A 17,757-nucleotide genomic window follows, 5' to 3' on the forward strand; every position below is an offset into this window, starting at 1 on the left:
TCACATGGGGCGGAAACGCTGCATAAAGGTACACAGGGTATCCACCCCAATAGCCGCAGGGAATTCCGGGTGAAAAACAGCACCAAATTGTGGCACAGTTTTTTGCTTGGAATGTCCCCTGTGAAAAACTGCAGCATTTAGCCGACCTGCTGGCAGGCCGGCCTCCTGGAATGACGTTTTATCCCATGTGACTCACGCTACAGCCTGTGATTGGTTGCAGTGGTCACATAGGATGTAACTTCATCCCAGGAGGCCGGCCTGCAGAACGTCAGAGGTAAGTATAAGGTTTTTGGGTTCTTTTCATAGTTGTGATTTTTGTGGCTTAATAGCTGCAATTCTGCCGCAAGATTGTGCAACACAATTGACATTCTACGGCTTAAAAAAAACGCACCGCTGGTCAATTTGTGTGCGGAACCACGTATGCAGCGGATTTTCCGCAACAAAATACATTGCAGAAAATCCGCAGTATTTATGCCACATGGGGACTAGCCCTTATTGTAAAGTGGAATCGTTTAGGAACCACAGCAACTCCGCCATGAAGTTCAGACCAAGTAAAGCTATAAAGTGGGGTCGCTGAGTGCTGAGGCGCATAGTGCATAAGTCGCCAACGCTCTGCTGACTCAATAACTGCAGACTTACAAACCTACTTTGGCATTAACATCTGCACAAAAACTGTGCCCCGGGAGCTTCATGACATGGGTTTCCATGGCCGAGCAGCTGCATGCCAGCCTTACATCACCAAGCACAATGCCAAGCGTCGGATGTAGTGGTGTAAAGCCACCGCCACTGGACTCTGGAGCAGTGGAAACGTATTCTGTGGAGTGATGAATCACACTTCTCTATCTGCCAGTCTGACGGACGAGTCTGAGTTTGGTGAATGCCAGGAGAACGTTACCTGCCTGACTGCATTGTGCCAACTGTAAAGTTTGTTGGAGGAGGGTTATTACTATGGGGCTGTTTTCAGGGGTTGTCCTAGACCCCTCAGTTCCAGTGAAGGGCAATCTTAGGCTGGGTTCACACGTGGCGGAATTTCACTTAAATTCCGCTGCGGACACTCCGCAGCGTTAATCCGCAGCGGAGCCGTTTCTGCATTGACTTCCACTTCTATTTAGAAGTGTTCGTTTAGACGATGCGTAACATTCCGCTGCGGAGCATAGGCTGCGGAGCGGAATTTGGTGTCCGCAGCATGCTCTGTCTGTTGCGGAGCAGTGGCGGACTCATGGCAGAATTTCTCCATTGACTTCAATGGAGATTCTAAGTTCCGCAATGAAGTCCGCAGCTGTCATGCACATGTTATGTGTGCTGCGGATGCGTCTTGCTTTTTTGCCATGACATTTCTTCATTCTGGCTGGACCTATGTATTTCTAGGTCTACAGCCAGACTGAGGAAGTCAATGGGGCTCCCGTAATGACGGGAGCGTTGCTAGGAGACGTCTGTAAATAGTCACTGTCCAGGGTGCTGAAAGAGTTAAGCGATCGGCAGTAACTGTTTCTGCACCCGGGACAGTGACTACCGATCCCAATATACAGCAACCTGTAAAAAAAATAGAAGTTCATACTTACCGAGAACTCCCTGCTTCTGTCTCCAGTCCGGCCTCACATGATGACGTTTCAGTCTAAGTGACGGCTGCAGCCAATCACAGACCAAGCACATTCTGCAGCGGTCACATGGACTGGCGCGTCATCCATGGAGGTCGGGCTGGATGCCGAAAGAGGGACGCGTCACCAAGACAACGGCCGGTAAGTATGAAATTCGTTTACTTTCACTAGGGAAAGTGCTGTCCCTTCTCTCTATCCTGCACTGATAGGGAGAAGGGAAGCACTTTTCCCGCAGTCCGCATCAATTTTCTGCACATTTTGTGCAGATCCGCAGCCGTAATCCGCAACCCGGATTAGGTGCGGCATTGATGCGGACAGTTGCGGAGGAAATCCGCCACGTGTGGTCATGCCCTTAATGCTTCAGCATAGCAAGACATTTTGGACAATTGTAGCTTCCAACTTTGTGGGAGCGGTTTGGGGTTCGGTCCCTTCCTGTTCCAGCATGACTGTGCCCCAGTGCACAAAGAAAGGCCCATAAAGGCATGGTTGGGTGAGTATGGTGTGGAGGAACATGACTGGTCGCACAGAGCCCTGACCCCATTGAACACCTTTAGGATGAACAATAAGGCCTTATTCACACAGATGTAGAATACGTCTGTGTGACGGCCGTTAAAACATCTAAGCACTACGGGCACGTAGGAGGTTGGGGTCTTTCTCTTGATCAGGTAAGGCTGTGTTCACGTCACAGTCAGGCACTACATCTGTATAAGTCAATGGCAGATATACGCAACCGTAGAAGTATTCTAAACCTACAAAACAAACTTACGCTCCGCACAAATCGTATAAAATAATACTTTGTTAGTATACCACATAATAAGACACACAAAATTAAAAGGACTTCGCATAAAAGAAATGTACCCTCACATGTCCCAGAAGAAGCAACGGCGAAACACATATTGGGCAGGTGGTAGTCCTCTCGGTCTGTACGCCTCATCTCATCTGTTCTCATTATGCACGTATACCTTTAAAGTGTGACTAAATGTTCAACAAACTTCTGACATGTTATAGTGACACGTCAGATGTTTTGATTGGTGGGGTCCGAGCACTGAGCGCTCAACCGCTTAGTTTCTGTTCGGCTTTTTCCGGAAATCGATGTAGCGGTTTACGGACTCAAGCGCTTCTGACACTGCGTTTTAGCGATTGGTGGGGGTCTCAGTGCTCAGACCCCCGCCAATCAAAACTTCTGACATGTCACTATGACATGTCAGAAGTTTGTTGAACGTTTAGGTACCCTTTAATAGTTTCCAGTGATACATGCGATCGCTGCATAGTCACCTTTTCAGGCGAAAACGGCTCCTGATTTTCAGACGTTTTTGTAGCAACTCGCGTTTTTCACGGCGTATTTTATGGCCGTTTTTTTGGAGCTTATTTTCAATGGAGTCAATGAAAAACGGCTCCAAAAAAGTCCCAAGAAGTGACATGCACTTCTTTGACGCGGGCGTCTTTTTACGCACCGTATTTTTACAGCGACGCGTAAAATTACACCTCGTGGGGACAGAATACCGTAAAACCCATTGAAAGCAATGGGCAGATGTTTGTAGGCGTAATGGAGCCGTTTTTTCAGGCGTAATTCGAGGCGTAAAACGCCCGAATTACGTCTGAAAACACTGCGTGTGAACATGAAACTAGTAAATGGAATATAAACTAGAACTATTATCTAGCGCATTGTGCTTTATAATATACAGAGACACAAGTAAGAGGCTAAAACGAGAGCTGCTCACTGTTTACTTTCTACTCTTGTCAGGCACTTTCAGAATAACGTCCGGCTCCTCTGGATTTAATGTGATTCTGTTGCTGCTGTTTCGGATTAACATACCCAACAAAACTAACGTTCCCATTTATTTCCTGCTCTTGTTTATACAGAGGAAGCCGCTACATAATGTATTGAACAACATTTGATAAATGAGACGTTGCCTGACAAAAGCACATTCCTCAGAAGAATAAGAGTGTGTGCACACAGGAGATGACCCGCGCCCCAGTGGAAATGGAGTCTGAAGCATTTGGCAGCAACTACACCTGCGGGCACAAATCAAGGGCAAGGTATTACCCTAAACTATAAATTGTACACATTTCTTTCATTTTATCCAGGGTCTGCTACACTATATCGAATGCAGGAGGGATGAAGCATGCCACCTGGTACCTTCATGGACATCCATGCATGAATGCTCAAAAGTGAATATCCATCTTTAACACCATGTTCTTTTTAGGTCCAATATTCTATACTGATTCATTTTTTTAAATATATTTAAATTAGTTGGAGCTATGTTTTAGTGGTACTTAAAGAGGCTCTGTCACCAGATTTTGCAACCCCTATCTGCTATTGCAGCAGATCGGCGCTGCAATGTAGATTACAGTAACGTTTTTATTTTTAAAAAACAAGCATTTTTGGCCAAGTTATGACCATTTTTGTAGTTATGCAAATGAGGCTTGCAAAAGTCCAAGTGGGTGTGTTTAAAAGTAAAAGTCCAAGTGGGCGTGTATTATGTGCGTACATCGGGGCGTTTTTAATACTTTTACTAGCTGTGCGCTCTGAAGAGAAGTATCATCCACTTCTCTTCACAACGCCCAGCTTCTGACAGTGCAGATCTGTGACGTCACTCACAGGTCCTGCATCGTGTCGGCCACATCGGCACCAGAGGCTACAGTTGATTCTGCAGCAGCATCAGCGTTTGCAGGTAAGTCGATCTTACCTGCAAACGCTGATGCTGCTGCAGAATCAACTGTAGCCTCTGGTGCCGATGTGGCCGACACGATGCAGGACCTGTGAGTGACGTCACAGATCTGCACTGCCAGAAGCTGGGCGTTCTGAAGAGAAGTGGATGATACTTCTCTTCAGAGCGCCCAGCTAGTAAAAGTAGTAAACACGCCCCGATGTACGCACATAATACACGCCCACTTGGACTTTTACTTTTAAACACACCCACTTGGACTTTTGCAAGCCTCATTTGCATAACTACAAAAATGGTCATAACTTGGCCAAAAATGCTCGTTTTTTAAAAATAAAAACGTTACTGTAATCTACATTGCAGCGCCTATCTGCTGCAATAGCAGATAGGGGTTGCAAAATCTGGTGACAGAGCCTCTTTAACTCAAAAATTTCCTGCATAGACAGAAGGTTAAATGATGAAACTCTGCCTGCAGCATCCACTAGGGGGAGCTTAGGAGTTTACTGCATACTGTTTTATTGAGTTCAAGCTCCCAAACTCCCTCTAGTGGTGGCTGCGGGCAGTCAGATTATTGTCTTTTAATTATATGTCGATGCATGTGATTTGGAGCTTTTTATAAAAAGAAAAAGGGACTTCCAACCATTAGAAATATATATTAAGATCTTAATTAGTATGGTATTTTGGACCTATTTAGATTAAAAATACAACGTGGTGTACAATGATGGGCATTTACTGTAAAGGCAGTCCTGGAGTATAACACATTTGTAAAATGCTGTATTATGCCATACTATAATAATAATAATAATAAAACTATAAAAAACAAAAAACCTGTACATCTGGATAAGACAAGGCGTGCATACTGTATTGGACTGGCCCACAAGGGTACCAGAGGATATTTCACTGACACAATAATGGGCTGCAAAGGTCCAGCAGAAGACAACCCCATTGGGAGCTGACTTTAAGGCCAGGGTCACATGTAAATACTGTGGATTTTCCGCAATTTCCGGGATTGTCCGGGATTTGATTGCGGAAAATTTGGAACTTATTACAGTAGCAGCAAAGTGGATGAGATTTGAACAAATCTCATCCACACGCTACGTAAAAACCTGCCGAAAACCGTTCATAAATTGACCTGCAGTGCGTTTTTTTAAATCCGCAGCATGTCAATTTATGCTACAGAATCGCTGGTTTTCTGTTCCAGGTTTTCCCCATTGAATTCAATGGTGAGGTTATTCCATCGCAAAAATTGCAACTCAGAAAAACAAGTATATTTACCCAGATCTCGAATTCTTCGTCCAGGCTGGCCTCCAGAGAGGACATTTCATCCCATGTAACTGCTGCAGCCAATCACCCGCTGCAGTGGTCACATGGGATGAAACGTCATCCCAGAAGGCCGGGCTGCAGGACGTCAGAGGGATGTGTCGCCATGGCTTTGGGTAAGTATGGACTTTTTCTTTTTTTACGTGCTGTTTACCACAGCGGACATTCCGGCCTAAAACCTGCTCCACAATTTGGTGCTTTTTTTCGGCCGGAATTCCCTGCGGCGTTCAGGGTGGATACGCTGTGTACTTTTACGCAGCGTATCCACCTCTTGTGAACATACCCAAAAGCTAATGCCTTCCCACAGGTTCTTCACAAATAATCAATTTGACCTGATTGAATGTCCTGTGTGTGCAATGATCACAATAAAGATTGCATATGTTCTGTATATTATCTATTTATTTCTGTTACTTATATAGAGCCAACATATTCTGCAGCGCTGTACAGAGGCTGTCCTTACTGTCCCCATTGGGGCTCACAATCTAAATTCCCTATTAGTATGTTTTTGGGGTGTGGGAGGAAACATTTCAGTCCTTTAAACTGGGGTCTTTCTCGAGGTTTGGACAAGGTCATAGTTTAGAGGGCTAAACGTTGCAATGGGCTAATAAAAGTGCACTTTTTTTTTTAAATTCAACTTAATATTAAAGGGGTTGTCCACCTCCTGACAACTGATGATCTGTCCACCGGATAAGCCGCTACGGTGGCCTGCGGGCACCGGATGTTATGGGACATAATGCTATGTACGGAGCTGGAAGCAGTTGGCTCTGTACATAGCATAGCGGCCGTGCTGCAGGTCTGCTCTTATTCACTTGAATAGGAGTAGAGGCATCTTGGCCGCTATTCCATGGCCGGAGCTAACTGCTTCCGGCATGTACGTCCGGTGCACGGAGGCACCGGACCAGCTAATTTGTGCGGGGCCCAGGTGTCGGACCCCCACAGATCATGTACTGATGACATATCCGGTGGATAGTCATGTTACTTAGAGTCAATGCACATCTTGTGTGATCGCGGACAGCCCGCAGATAACACTCCGCGACCATCCGTGCCCGTAATCACGGGCTGTGCACACGGCTAAGGCCGTGTGCATGAGGCCTAAGACTACAATTCACAATCATTAAACTAACATACAAGGGAAACGATGACTGAAGGATTATTAGTTACTGTAGGCAATAACAATATTTCTTCCCCTACAGTAGTTTTTGGAAGCACCGCACCTTAATGGTTAAGTACACACACATTCTAACAACTTCCGTAATTTTCATCCTGCATTACATCAGTCTAAAACTATTGTGTAAATATTTTTCCAAATAAGAACATGTCTCCTTGTTAATCCCTCCCAAGATTTCATCAGAACTTACTTTGTGTTATATTAATTCCTGGCACAGTTGAAAAGACACTTGGGCTTCACACAAGCAATGAGCATACGAGTCGTGATCAAAGATTTTATTTATTTGTAGCTTCCGTTCATCACAAATCAACCATGATATAAATATTTAATAGACAAGATTTCCAAAACTCAGGAGATTGTTGTTATAGACAAATACCTTAGGATGAGAAGCTTCTTTGTAATGAGCAGCTCTGGTATATAAAATGCTTCCATACACAGGATTGTAGTATTACATGATGTTCATTAGAAAAAAATTGTGACCATGTAGTAAACACATGGTCACGCTGAGTCCTCCAGAACCAAAGCCAATGTTTGGAGCAGCACTCTTCTCCGGCAAATAGAGGGGGTCACCCATCTATGCTCTCCAGATGGCATATGGTCCTAATAGGACCCCTAATAGAATACCCCTTCAGCTGTTCTCTTTATCACTCAGCTGTCTCTGGCTCTTGAATATAAAAATTAACAAGAAAAAGTCCTAAAGGAAATCCAGTGGCCATGTTTATTGCTCTAGAGAGCGGGACACCTTCAGCTCCAGTTACCTCTGAAGGAACAAAGGATATGGCATGTTAAACTACTGAGAGTCATTGGGAGGACAGTCAGGCTGCCTACATACACATTACATTACTGGAGGTTCCTAACAAATCTGCCAACTATTATCTGATGTGTGGGGCCATCTTGTATAAACAGATTATATGACACTGTTACTAGGGAGAGGACCTACACCAATATTTTTCCCTCACGTAACATCGATGTGTGTCTGCCTCCAATCCACCACGGACTATTAAACAGGTATTACATGTTTTACACATGCGTGACACTGCTGTTCCGTTTTCTGTCGTAATCATAGAAAAGGATGGATCCAACACCAGTGTACTAAAACATACAGTCGAGTTTATTGTAGACACCATTAAAAATAAAAGCACATCATGGACTAAAACGCCCACACGCTTACGCATTTCGAGCAAAACTGTTCTGAGTAATACCTTGCGCTATGAGAAAGAGCAAAGGCTGTCTGAAATTCCTAATGTATGACCGGCTTTATACTGACGGGATTTTGATATTTAGGTTGGAATATTTTTTACGGTTTTATATAACTTATCAAATTTTTCTGTGAACTGCGTAATTAAATTTTTTTATTTTTACAAACCGGTATGCCATTTTTAAAGGATCCTATGCATTCAGTCACATTTGATAACACTCAGCTAAGGTCTTAGAAAATATGACATCAACATATCTTCGAAGAAAACAGCTAGAATTGTGTTCCCCAAAAATACATGCCCTCAACAAATGTATCATTTTTAGGCATCAGACAGTCGTATAATATTAATGGTGCTGGTATAGGAAGCATGACAGACAATTGTCATGCACTAATTCTTAATGAAATATAATGCTAGACCTCTCGACATAAAGGCTTTGACCACTTTCAAGTCAATTTTTTTGAATGCCCTAAACTGCTGTGTACAGACACAGGTGACTGTAACTAACCAGATTGCTTACTCCTATGCTGCATATCAAGGCCCCCTGCTCCCCCGGATCACCGCCACTGTATTACTATTTACACAGCCGATGCATGGAGCAGGGGGCATTGAAATGCAGGGCAGGGGTAAGCAATGGGGGTAGGAACAGTTGCCAGTGTCAGAACACAGCAGTTTAGTGCATTTAACATTTTTGACTAGAAAGTGAACAACCCCTTTGACCACCAGTTAGAGCCATGTTTAACAAAACTTGATTTTAATGACTGTCATATATTGCGTTTTGTCGTGGCACCTCTTCTTCAGATAACTGAGATACAGACAGTACATAAACATAACATTTACATACAAAAAATAGCTCCAAAAATTGCAGAAGGGTGAGGAGAGTGATGTGGAAGGAGTTATGTTAAGAACAACTGATAAAACTTAAATTTTTCCCCAAAAAATCATTGGTAGAACATATAAAGATCTCTCAGTAAGGTCTTATTCACATGAGCGTGTCCGATTTGTGTCCGCAAAAAAAACGGGCCGTTTTAATGCATTTGACTGTTGGTGTTGCATCAGCGTGATTTCCCCGTGGCATCCGTTTTTCTTGTCCATGTTTCTCCTCTGCAAGCACTTCCTTGATTTACTTTTTTACGTTTTTATGCACCAATAGACTTTAGTAGGCGAGTCTGAGCCGCAAAAACAGACCTGAATAGGACATGTGGTAAATTTCAAGCAATGGACACAAGCTCCGTGACAAAATACGAAGGTGTGAACAGCCCCATTGAATTGCATTGGTCAGTTTGCCGTCAGTTATTTAAAAGGACAGCACATGGACGTGACATATGTTTGTGAATTAGGCCTAATAGGTCTAAAATTTCATAACATGATAGCAGCTTGTTCAATAAATAAATACATATACATGTAATCACATAACGGCTCATGGAATCCAAATCTTCTATAATAAATAAATAGAATGAAACAAAAAAAAGTTCATTCATGAACTGCTGGAAGGCCGAAGTCCCTAAGGCCTTGTTCACATGGCTTGTATTTGACGCGTTTTTGACACATTTTATGCCGCGAAAACACATAAAAAAAGCATGCTGTAAACTTCCCATTTACATCAATGGGAAAACGCATTGTAGCGCATACAAAGCATTTTTTTTAGCGGGATGCGGTATAACCCTGTAGCCGCATGCATGAGGCACTAGAACTTCCATTCCCATGGGGACCCAAGACGCCGTATGAAGAGGAAGCAGAAGTAATCTCGTTTCCACTGAGACCCGAGACGCTGTGAGGAGTTTGCACATCCGCCATTAGAGTGCTTTAGTGGGCAGGACAGGGGCTGGTGCAAAAAAGCAAGATCTCTTAGCTTTGTGTGGCGATTTGATATCGCTTTTAAATGGGGAAAGGGAAAATTAGGATAATAAATACAATTAATCTTTAGAGATAAGTAATGTGTTTCGGAGAATTTGCAATGAATCTGTAAAATACAGTAAGAGAATAAAACATAAATTGTATTATATATGTACAAAAATAAGTGGATAGCGTAAATAAGGGAAACAAGAACCTTCAATCATATATATTCTTTAGTACAAAAAGGACAGCATCCATAGTCACAATAGTATCTGTGGGGGCTCCATCCAACTGACCCCGACACAATATCCAAGTACAGAGTAACAGACCGCACTCACATCTTCATGCAAAAAGTGATAACTTTAATCCGGTCGTGCTCGTTAATATAAAAATCCAATACATTTCTCTTCTCTTCAGACACTAAAATCTGTTTGGATCAGTCTTTGATATTTGCTCAACTGGTGTTATCTTAAAGGGAATGTGTCGCTAGAAAAAAAAATTTTTTTTTTTTTTTAGTTAAACAGTTAGTGTATAGGTGATTAAACATTGTTCTCATTTTTTTAATTTTTTCACGAGTCAGGAAATATTATAAATTAGATTCTAATTTATAACATTTCCCAGCGCTGGTCACTAGATGGAGCAATTCCCAAAATTGCAGCATTGCATGTGGTAAAGCAACCACATTGCTTTATGCTGCAAAATTTGAGAAAACTCACTCGCTCTAGTGAGCTCTCAGAATCCCCCCTCATTTATCCTGGCTAGTGCCGGGAGAAACGAGGGGATTGAACGGTCAAACCTCCTACACTGTGTGTCGCCATTTTTGAGCTAACACACAGTGTAGTAGGTTAACATACAGTAGTAAACACACAGTAAAACACGTACATACACAGACCTAACTTACCTGCTCCTGCCGCCGCCGCTCCCTCCGGTCCGTCTGCTCCGTCTGCTACCTCCGCTCCAAGTACACAAGTCCGGAAGCCGCGACCGGAAGTAGTAATCTTACTGTCCGGCCGCGACTTCCGGTCCACAAGAAAATGGCGCCGGACGTCGCACAGTTCAACTTGGACTGTGTGGGAGCGGCGCATGCGCCATTCCCACACAGACGGCGTACAGCATAGTGGATGGAACGGGCCCCGTTCGCATTCACTATGGGACTGTATGTGCCGTATTCCATGTCTGTATGTGTCGTTAATCGACACATACAGAGATGGGAAAAAATGGCAGCCCCCATGGACAAGAAAAAGTGAAAAAATAAAAAAAAGTAAAAACACAAACACACAAATAAATAAACATTTTTTTAATAAAACACTAAAAGCAAATTGATCTAAAAAAATTTTTTTCGTGACACTGGACCCTTAAACTGTGAAAAGTCCCCATTATGTAACATAGCAGCGTGCCTGGATACACCGTTTACTAAAGCCACTGCTAACATTTGATCTATGTCTATTGATTCTGCATCTCAGGTTCTGTATTGTCCTCCATATATAGCAAATTGCATGGACGTTCCAGCATGAATGTTTTTACAGGGAATTCTTCACCTGTGATATGGCTTTTAAAAGATTTTTTTTCTTCTAGAATTAAAAGTGATGTGTTTTGGAGGATCTACAATGAATCTCTAAACTTTAGTAGAAGTATAAAACAATTAGATGGCCATACTTCACACGCAGATCCCTCCGCCACACCCATCAAAACTTCTCCTAAACCCAAGTCATCGTTTTATTCCATCCATCATAAAAGCAACCACATCAACCCTTCTACTTTCTTATGGCGTCCGAATTTTGAAACATTAAATCGAAGTGCAGGAGAGACCACAGTCTAACTTTTGAAAAGCAAAGAGCCAATAAATCCCTCTCTGATAACATGGACATCGTAATTAGCGCCAATAAAGGGAGGAGGAGTTGTCATACAGGACCGTCAGACGTCTTCGAATGAGGCCCTCAGTATTCTATCAGATAGGAATTCTTATATTCTCTCACTCGATCTATCTCTATATTTCTGAAAGATTTCACGACTACTATCTTGTATATCTGAAAGATCACAACACTAATTGATTCTTCTTTTTAAAGTGAGAACCTTTCCAAAAAAATAAAAGGCTTATCTTATCATTAATAATCTGCAGATGCCATTCTATTATCACCTACCAAAAGTACATAAAGATATCGCTAATCCACAAGCATCATTACAGACATAAACATTAACCTACAACTTCAAAACTTTGGGGTCATTTTAGATTTTTTTCTGAAAGACAACCCGTCATTCATCAATCTCCTTCAAGATGTAACATGGAAATCTTCCTATAGAGGCTGCCCTCGACATTACATCTCTATACTCAAATGTTCCACATGATTTGGGGATCAGGACAGTTTTCTGTATTATCTATTCCCAAGAAGAAAAAAAAAACTTCACAGACAATATTGAATTCATTTTAAAACACAAAGTTTCTGCCAGGTGAAAGGAACTGTGATGGCGACGCGTTTCGCACAGTTTCACTAATATTTACATGGGACGAATAGGACTTCAAACAGTCCGATCACCAATGGGCCAATAAGATCCTCTTATATAAAATATATGTAATGACAACCTCCTATTCAATTGGGATGGGTCACCAGAAGATTTTATTTCTTTCACACAGATCTAAACAATAATGATTGGTACTTGACATTTTCTGGGAAGAACTTGATTGAATATTTAGAACGTCTATATCAGGGGGCGAGATTGTCATCAGAAAAATCTATTTTAAAACCACATCATATATGGCCAGTTCTGACATAACTTCACCAAGGATTACATCTCACTAAATAATATCATGAAAAAGTGGCTGAGGGATAAAGGCTAACCTAAAATGAGAAATAAAGCACCTCCATCCAAAACCTCTACACTTACAGAAACAACATTAAGATACATTCACAATTCCTTTACCACCTATAACCACTCACATAGCCACGTTTTAATCTATATTAGAGGGACGCTGGTTCATTTTGCTCATTGGCCCTTATTTAGACCCAGTGTCCTATATAGACAAGCCTGTAATCTAAAGAATGCATTAGCACCCAGTATATTGAAAGCCACCAACAAAAGACAAACCGACATTTCCAAGCAGTTTTTCCCTGACATTAAAGAGGCTCTGTCACCAGATTATCAAATCCCTATCTCCTTTTTCATGTGATTGGCGCTGGCAATGTAGAGAACAGTAACGGTTGTTATTTTTGAAAAACGATCATTTTTGGCCAAGTTATGAGCAGTTTTATATTTATGCAAATGAGCCTTTCTAATGGACAACTGGGCGTGTTTTCTCTTATTTCCAACTGGGCGTGTATTGTGTTTTTACCAACTGGGCGTGTTTACTTCTTTCCCTGCACAATCACGCTGTGCTGTGGATCATGCTGGGCTGGAACAATGAGAAGTGTAGGACACTGATTAGTCACTGATTGGTCACTGATTGGTCAGCGTCATACACTCCTCTGTACAACACCCAGTTGGTAAAACGTAAAAACACGCCCAGTTGTCCATTGAGAAACTCATTAGCATAAATCTAAAATTGCTCATAACTTGCTCAAAAATTATCGTTTTTCAAAATAAAACCCACTGCTGTTATCTACATTACAGCGCCAATCACATTATGTAGGAGATAGGCCACTTATAATCTGGTGACAGAGCCTCTTTAAGGGCCTTTCTTTGCCAATGCAATGCAAAGGCTGTGACAATATCATGAATAGGAAAAACATATTTTAAAAGCAATATCACAGGTGAAGAATTCCCTATAAAAACATTCATGCTGGAACGTGCATGCAATTTGCAATATACATGGAGGACAATACAGAGCCTGAGATGTAGAATCAATAGACATAGATCAAATGTTAGCAGTGACTTTAGTAAACATGGTGTATCCAGGCACGCTGCTATGTTACATAATAGGGACTTTTCACAGTTATGCCCATTGAGCAAATACCAGCTTTGCTCAATGGGTGCAATGACTGCTCCAAGCAGATTTAAATGTCTGATGAGAAGAAAAATGGATTGGATTTTTAAATTAAATACATTACTCCCATGGGACTGAATGAATCTTTAGAGAATATATATGATTGAAGGTCCTTGTAACCGTTAGTTATGCTATCCACCCATTATTGGACATATATAATTATACTTCTGTTTTATACTCCTACTGCATTTTACGGATTCATTGCAAATCCTCCGAAACACATCACTTTTATCTCTAAAGATTTATTATATTTGTTACCTTTATTTATTATCCTGATTTTACCCTTTCCTAACTGAGAAGTGATATCAAATCGCCACACAAAGCTAAAGGTGATATTACACGGCCCAACGGGGGCCTTGTAAACGAGTGCAGATCAATGAGACAGCTTGTTGATCGGCGCATGTTCGCTCCTTTCACAAGGAGCTAGTATGGGGATGAGCGCTCCTTACTCCGATCGCTCGTCCCCTTAAATTTTTATCATGTCGGCAGCACATCTGGGAGGTGTGCTGCCGACAACGATAACAGTTTTGGCATTTAAAATGATGCAATCAGCCGATGAACGATCTGATTGTTGCCGTTTACACAGGGCTGTTATCGGGAACGAGCTTTCTGCAAACACTCGCTTGCTCAATAATCGTCCGGTGTAAAAGGGCCTTAAGAGATCTTGATTTTTGGTAGCAACAGCACTGCTGGCCGCTCCCCATTCTGCACACTAAAGCGCTCTACTGCTGCATGCACAAGCTCTTCACAGCGTCTTGGTTCTCTGTGGAAATGAGATAACTTCCAATTCCTTTTCTTAGGCTGAGGCTAAACCTAGACTTTTCTAGTAAGCGATAAATCGCTGCCTATAGGAATGCATCGAGTAGCTTGAAAATCTCATCAAAATTGCTCCAGACAAGAGACTTGCTGGCGATAATTTTTTTTTTAATGGCTATGTGCTGGGATTCCAGAGATACACACTTGTCAGGAGCGATTTTGAAGAGATTTTCCAGCTACTCAATACATTCCTATGTACAGCGATTTATTGCTCACTACAAAAGAAAAGTCTAGGTCTAGCCCCAGCATAACAGCGTCTTGGTTCCTCACAGAAAGAAAAGTTCTAGTGCCCCACGCATGCGCGAACACTACGGCATCCAGCCGTACATTATAAACACCTCATCGCTGGCCCTGGTTGTGCAGTGAGACAGTGAGTGGCTCATACAGACCATGAGGCATTGCGCACCTACCTGAAGCTATCAGTTTCACGGGTTACTTTCTGCTGCATTGAAAGTTTTTGCCAATTTTTGTCAATCATATGAGCATCCCCTCATTGGGCAGCGTGGCACTAGTCCGTGGGCCCAGTGTGGTCTCAGTTCTCGTCTAGACCATGTGAAGTCATGTGGATAGCTACAAGCATTTGTCAGTGTACTTTGCCTCCTTCCAGATCTGTCTAGACAATACTTGTGATTTTAGGAGGAACATAAACAAACAAAGACAATAAAGGTCCTGTCTACAATAACTATACACTAGATTCATAGCAGGCATAGCAATCCCCTGTAGTCCTAAATAGATAATGTATTGCCTACATTCAGGATGTCTGCTCTATACTTAAAAAAAACAGCAGAGAATCCACATTGTAATACGACTAGAGAAAACACAAACCAGATGTGCTCCCAAAAAGATACAGATATGTTTATGTGTTATTTTAGCCAGGCTTTGTGCATTTTTCTTTTTCTATTTACTGTCATTCTGTGGTACGGAAAAATGCAGCAATAAAGTAAAACCATTTTTGTTTTTAACTCTTTTGTCTTTAAAGGGTCATAGGACAATAAAGCACAATGAAGACCAGTGATCGGCAACATGTGGCAGTCAGGGCACGCTGAAAGTTGTAGTTCTACCACAGCTGAATTTTTCATGCTGCAGTTGGTATATATATTCCGTGTAGACAGCTGTGTACACCGTATATCTAAATATACACCCTACTCTCTGCCCCAACGTCCCCATAAACATGTGTCCTCGGATCAACATACGTGTTTACATACGTGTAGGGAGAGTAGAATAAGCGGCTGACAATCATTTACTAATGTGCAATATTAAAATCAAGTGGGTCAATAATGCTGCAAAATGCATCATTTTTTGAGACAGTGAAAATTATGCAAAATTTATCAACGGCGCGTGCGTAATGATAAATTTGGCACAACTCGCTAGACGTGTTTAAACATTTCCTCTTCCTTCACCACATGGCTGGAGGACTTTATACCAATAGCTTGTACCGCAAAAAACTACCCTACGCGGTTAATAAATTTGACTTATTTATACGACTCATCATAGCCATGCCCCTTTTACTAGACCCCTTTCTAAGCTGCCGAGGAACTTTTTTTTGACTCAATATTTCACTAGAATTCTGACATTTTGCATAGAAAATCGAAGCAAATATCTATAAACTCAGTTTTGTCTAGAAATAGCATCATCAAACCTACCTCTCAGCTCCAATTCTTATGTACCGGAGTCCTGCGTTTGCAAAATTGGTTTGATTTCCTCAGTGCAGGTAAAGGCCCGTTTACACCGGCCAATTATCGGGCAAACAGAACGCTGTAAACAGGGCAATAATCAGCCGATCAACAAGCAAACGCTCGTTCATCGTTTTAAATAACGAAACTATTATCGTTGTAGGCAGCACATCTCCCTGTGTAAACATGATGGAAATGTACAGGGCAACGCGATTGAAATCATGAGCGCTCGTCCCGGTACTAGCTCCTTGTGAATGTAGCAAGCGAGCGACGATAAACGAGCAGTCTCGTTGATCGGCACTCATTTACGAGGCCCACGTCGGGTCATGTAATATCACATTAACCCCTTAACGCCGAAGGACGGATATATCCGTCCTCAGCAGCTGCTAGTTCGCGCAGGAGGACGGATATATCCGTCCTGTGATGGCGCGGGTACTGTCACTGTACGCACGCGATCAGCGGCAGGAGCACGGCTGTTATACACAGCCTGGCTCCTGCTGCAACTGCCAGAATCGAAGCGCGCTCCTATTTCGGCAGTTTAACCCATTAAATGCCGCTGTCAATAGTGACAGCGACATCTAATGTGTTTGACAGAGGGAGGGAGCTCCCTCTGTCACCCCATCGGCGCCCCCGCAAACAAATCGCGGGTCGCCGTCGGCTTTCCATGACAGCCGGGGGCCTATCAAAGACCCCCAGGTGTGTCTTCAGCAAATGCCTGTTAGGCGATGCCGGAGACATGACCTAACAGGTTGCCTGTCAGTTTTACACTGATAGTATACCAAAGCATTATTGCCTAAGTATACCAAAGCATTATATATGCGATCAACAGATCGCATAGTGAAGTCCCCTGGTGGGACTAAAAAAAAAAAATGTAAATCAGTTGAATAAAGTTTGTGAAAAAAATAAAATTAAATTACAGTCAAAATCAAATAAAACTACTTTTTTTGCCCAAAAAGTGGTTTTATTTGGTAAAAGTGTCAAAACAAATAACACATACACATATATGGTATCCCCGCGATCGTAAAGACTTGACCAATAAAATGAACACATTAATTAAACCGCCGGATGAACAGCGTCCAAAAAACGCAAAAAACTGCAAAATTCTCTCTTTTCTCCCATTCCCCCCATAAAAAATAAAATAAAAGTTAATCTATAAGTCCTATGCACCCCAAAATAGTACTAATGAAAACTACACATTGGCCCGCAAAAATCAAGCCCACATACGGCCACATTGACGGAAAAATAAACAAAATTACGTCTCCTGGAATGCGGCGATGCAAAAACAAATAATTTTTTTTCTAAAAGGCTTTTTATTGTGCAAACGTAGGAAAACATATAAAACCTTTACATATTTGGTATCCCCGTAATCGTGCTGACCCATAGAATAAAGTTAACATGTTATTTACGCTGCATAGTAAACGGCGTAAATTTATAACGTGAAAATTAATGCTGGAATAGCTGCTTATTTTCAATTCTCTCCTAAAAATAAAGTTAATAAAAGTTAA

The sequence above is a fragment of the Rhinoderma darwinii genome, chromosome 8 (assembly GCF_050947455.1).
Source record: "Rhinoderma darwinii isolate aRhiDar2 chromosome 8, aRhiDar2.hap1, whole genome shotgun sequence".
In the NCBI taxonomy this organism is placed as follows: Eukaryota; Metazoa; Chordata; class Amphibia; order Anura; family Rhinodermatidae; genus Rhinoderma; species Rhinoderma darwinii.